Raw genomic sequence first — 5,990 nt, forward strand, 5'->3', positions numbered from 1 at the left:
TCTAGATTCAACCATGTGCAGAGGCAAACTGCAAAAAAATTGCAGATTGTGCCTCTGCACAAAAATTGCAGATTTTGCTCAATCCGGCATTTCCATTTTTTCTCAATTTCATCATCTAATACACCCTCTATCTTCTTCTCTAGGTTGATCGAGCTATCTCGGTGTGTCTGGTAAGCGTTTTTTGTCATTACAGTAAAAGTATTAATATAAATTCGTACTAATGTCATTAATTTCGTTGTCTATAGGGATATTGTGTGTGCATAGTGATTGGTGGAGAACGATTGAGAAGGTATTTTGTTCGTTTTATTTTTTAAACATATAAAATTAATTAAATTATGTTGAACTTAGTTTGTTATGTTTATATTGTGTCCTAAAATTATATTTATATTATGTTGTTAAATTTGTACGTGACGTACAAATATGTGTTGTGATGTACGGAGTTAATTGAAATTAACTTTGTACTTGTTTTTTATTTTTAGTAAAACTTAGTTTCCCGTTCGAGGATTAGTTGGATTTCGTGCATGGATGTGAACGCATGACTGCGGTCCAAGTAATTCTTGAATTGTCCCATTATTTGGACAGTTTGGGAATGCACAGTTATGATGCATAGTTTATGGTTGAAGGATTAGGTTTTGGTTGTGGAGATTTCGGTGTCATTTTTGTACGTTTTTCAGGTCGTACACCCGAAGAACTGCATCGAGATGTTGCCGAAATTCATCAACGTCGAAATCTAATCTGATGTAGCTGTAAATTACGTGACATGACTATGCATTCCCGAATGGGATAGGGCCCTTACAGAAGGCATAAGGTGACATTATCATTTTGTATGAAGTTGTTGTGATTGTTGTATTGTTATTCTGGTTCCAGGAATTATGGACAGGACGTGGATACAGAACCCGAATAGATGCGCAGATGAATACTTGGATGGAATCAAGGATTTTATTGACTTTGCACATACACACAACCCGGGTGCAACAAGAATCTGGTGTCCTTGTAGAAGGTGTAACAACACGTTAAGGGAGATAATTGAAAATGTTTGATTTCATTTAGTAAGGAACGAAATGATTGAGACATATAATACTTGGAACTATCATGGGGAACAATTAGACAATGCTTCGTCTTCAAACGCCACAATAGTGGATAATGTTGAACCTATTGTGGATCCTAATGAACAAGTCATGGATATTATAAATGATGTTTTTCCATTTGCATCGACAAACACTAATCAGGAAGGGGAAAATGACGTGCCTACATCAATGGACAATGCAGAGTTAGAACAATATGAAAAACTATTAAAAAATGCCAACCAAGAGTTATACCCAGGGTGAGAGAGCTTTTCCATTCTCACGGCCATTGTGGAACTAATGCATGGAAAAATAAAGTATCGTGTGTCGAACTAGTGTTTCGATTACTTTTTGGGGGTTTTCAAGAGAATGTTTCCGAAGAACAATTGTTTGCCGAAAGACTATAGACACATGCAAAACGTGTTGAATGGTCTTGGATTAGGTTATGAAAAAATTCACGCTTGCAAAAATAATTGTATTTTATTCTACAAAGAGAATAAAGCATTAGATAAATGCCATGTATGCAATGAGTCGAGGTTCAAAATGACATCTCAGAATAGAACGACTAAGATCCCACAAAAAGTTATGCATTATTTGCCCTTGAAACCTAGGATGCAGCAATTGTATATGTCGACGCATACTGCCACAGACATGAGATGGCATAAGGAAAAATGGGTAGACGATGATGTGATGTGGCATTTTGTAGACGGAGAGGCATAGAAAGAGTTCGATCGAACATTCCCCGAGTTTGCTGATGATTCTCGTAACGTTAGATTAAGACTTGCCACTGGCGGATTTAATCCGTTTGGGGTTTTAAACCAACACCATAGTACTTGGCCAATTTTCGTATTTCCGTATAATTTGTTGCCCAGGAAATGTATGAAAAAAGAATACATGATGATAACTCTACTGATAACTGAGGATCCTGGTAGGTCAATCGATGTTTACTTATGGCCGTTGGTAGATGACCTAAAAGATTTATGGACACACGGCATGCGCATATACGATAAATGTACTGGCATGATGTTCACTTTGCGTGCTGCAGTGATGTGGACTATGAACGATTTCCCCGCATATGCAATGGTTTCCGGGTGGAGCACTAGGGGTGATATGGCATGCCCTGTATGCAAGGAAGACGTAACGTCTAGTTGGCATGTCGAAAAAGTTTGTTACCTTGGTCATCGAAGATGGTTGCCTTGGGACCACAAGTGGCGAGAGAAGAATAAAGAGTTTGACGGGGAGAATGAACATCGCCTCAAACCCAGAGAATGATCCGGTGCTCAAATTTTGGAACAGCTTAACCGTTCGAATTTTGCTCATTTCGGGACCAATGTCAATAAGACAAGACCTTTTACACTTATGAACTGGATGCACAAGTCTATGTTTTTTGAGTTCCCGTATTGGTCCAAACTAAAATTGAGACACAACCTCGATGTTATGCATGTTGAAAAAAATGTATTTGACACATTGGTCGACACAATTCTAGATATTGAGGGCAGGACAAGGGACACGATCAAAGCTCGTCTTGATTTGGAACGAATAGGAATACGACGGGGTTTATGGATGAATAAGGACAATGATAAAGCCAGAAGGGATATTGCATTTTTTTCAATGAAACCGAATGACAAAAAAGAATTTTTGAAGTTTTTATTGTCTGTAAAGTTTTCCGATGGGTATGCTTCAAATATCACATGTTGCGTGAACGTTGACGGGAGTAAATTAGCTGGCCTAAAATGTCAAGACTGCCATGTGGTTCTGCAATGCCTACTTTCTGTGGGTATTAGACATCTCTTGCCAGCCGATGTAGTGAAACCAATCATGTTGTTGTCCATTTTTTTTTTTTCCAATTAATGTTAAGAATGTTGCAAAAAATGTACGTTAATCAGTTGCGCCATGACATTGTGCAAGTTCTATGCAAGTTTGAGATGATATTTCCTCCAGCTTTCTTCACAAGTATGATACATGTGATGGTTCACTTACCAAATGAGGCATTGCTTGTTGAACCAAACAACTTTCAATGGATGTATCCAATAGAAAGGTATATATTCCCTGTCTTTTTTATTAATCAATATTAAATATATTAAGATTAGTAATATGTGTATCATATCATTTTCTTTTGGTAGGCTTCTCGGAGACTTGAAGAAAAGTGTATGAAACAGAGCGAAGCCCGAAGGATCCATTATACAAGCTTGGTGGCATATGAAGCGCTTACATTTTGTGGAATGTATTTAAAGGATGTTGAGACAACTTTCAATCGTCTTCCTCGCAATAATGACGGGGGTGTGAGAAAGGAGAAACTTTCAGTTTTTGCCTAAATCGCTCGACCATTCGGAGATCTGATTTTTGGCGAGTCATTTTCCAAGAAGGATATGGAGGTAGCACATTGGTTCGTACTAAAAAATTATGTTGAGACACTGTCATACCTAGACGAGCATGAAAATATGATGAATCAGGCACATCCTTCACATTTGTATGCCAAGAAATATCGTGAATTGGTTCCGTAGTGGTTTCTCGAATATGTAAGTTTGAAGTGTTTTGTATTGGACATATATATTGTGCCAATTAAGTTGCTCAAACTAACAAATTTAAATGTTTGTCTAATATTAGGTGAATCAACTGAAAGCATCGAATTCCCCCGCGTACAGTGAAGAGTTATATAACTTGGTGTTCGAACCAATACGCGTTGAATTGTACTCGGGTTGCTATGTGAACGGCGTCAAGTTCTTAGCGGGTGCACGAGATGACAAGTTGTGTATGCAAAACAACGGTGTTCATGTCCTCGAGGGAGGTGAAAGTACAGACATTGAATTCTATGGTAAACTAACAAGTGTCGTGCAATTGGTTTACAAAGACCGGTGCCAAGTGATCCTATTTAAGTGTCGATGGTTTGATACAAACCCAAATAGGTATGGAAGTGTGAAAAGAGATCATGGATTACTATCAGTTAACACTACCAAAACTTGGTACGATGACAACTGTTACATCTTAGCAAGCATGGCAAAACAAAGTGTGTATCTAGATGACCCTAAAGCCGGGATGGGTTGGAAAGTTGTTCAAACGATGGATCATAGGAACGTGTATGCTATACCAGAACAACACCATACTGACAATGACATCGACAATGTTGCTGACCAACGTCTTGAATCTTTGATGGAAAGTGATGCGGAAACACTCTGAGATACTAATCTTATCCAAGAACCATTTCAGATAGAAGGAGTATCTTCAATCGAAATATAGATTCAGTCGATCACAATTGACCTCAGTAATATTCCACGATATGATGGTCCAGTGCGCACAAACAACGATGGTGACGTACCTATCGATGATGAGGAATGGGATGCTGAAAATGATGATAGTGACGAAAGTGAAAGTTATTATAGTTCGAATGAAGATTAAGACAATTTATTTGTAACTTTTTTTGTAAAACACATGAAATGGTTAATGTGTGATGGAAAAAATGGTATGAATGATTCCCATTTTATATGTGAAATACTTTGTAAATAAATTTGGTATGTTTGTATTTTATAATAAATTGTAAACAAAATAAAAAAAATTTAAAAACCATTTTAAAACATAATTGCGTGACGCATAACAATTTTTCGTCGCGCAAGCTAGGCCTGTCAATTCCTGACACGACAACCAAAATATTAATTTTATAATTTTATAACCCTAAAAAAATACTATAATAATTATATATATTAATTTAACAATTTTATACCCCTAAAAACTATAATAATTATATATATATATATATATGATATTATATTTAAAAAATTGGTGACCACTAGATCGGCTTAAATAAACATACCATTCAACTTCTTAAGTGTTATACTTATACATACAAAATAAATAAATTTAACTCTACTTATGAAATATATATATATATATATATATATATATATATGGGTAAACTGTCGGTTTACCCCCTGAACTTTCACCTCACTTTCGATTTCCCCCCTGAACTTTTCTATTGGAAAATTAAGGACTCAACTAATTTTTTTAGCTAATTTGCCCCCTACCGTTAGTTTTTCATATATTCCATCCATATTTTCGTTAAGTGAGACCATGTGCATAACATGTGAGGATAGTTAAGTCATTTCAATTTAAAAATGATTAAAAACTGAAAATAAATAATAATAATAATTTTCCCTCTATTTTTTCCCGCTAATTCCTATCCTCAATTTTAATTTTCCCTCTCATTCCTATGCATGAGAAATAACATATGGTGTTATTGTCTTCATAAGTAGCTAAGTTAATCTTTTTTTTTGAAGCATGTACTACCATTTTTATTTTCTCTAACAAATTAATAATTTGACAAATGCTCATGGTGTTATTGTCTCCAAAACAGTGCATTAATATAAGAAACATGTCCATAAAAAAGACTAGGGTTTCTTATATTAATGCACTGCTTTGGAGACAATAGCACCATTAGCATTTGTCAAATTATTAATTTGTTAGAGAAAATAAAAATGGTAGACAATAACACCATATGTCATTTCTCATGCATAGGAATGAGAGAGAAAAATAAAATCGAGGATAGGAATTAGCGGGAAAAAATAGAGGGAAAGTTTTGCTTTTTTTATTATTTTCAGTTTTTTAATCATTTTTAAGAGTGAAATAACTTAACTACCTTCACATGTTGTGCACATGGTCTCACTTAACGGAAATATGGATGGAATATATGAAAAACTAACGGTAGGGGCAAATTGGCTAAAAAAATTAGTTTGAGTCCTTAATTTTCCAATGAAAAAGTTCAGGGGGGAAATTGAAAGTAAGGTGAAAGTTCAGGGGGTAAACCGACAGTTTACTCATATATATATATATATATATATATATATATATATATATATATATTGTATATGGTTTGAGAGAGAATCATAAGTCAGGGGTGAGTCATACGAACTCAGGATTGGTAGAGAGGGAAGT

This window comes from Malus domestica, chromosome 06 (assembly GCF_042453785.1).
Source record: "Malus domestica chromosome 06, GDT2T_hap1".
Classification (NCBI taxonomy): Eukaryota; Viridiplantae; Streptophyta; class Magnoliopsida; order Rosales; family Rosaceae; genus Malus; species Malus domestica.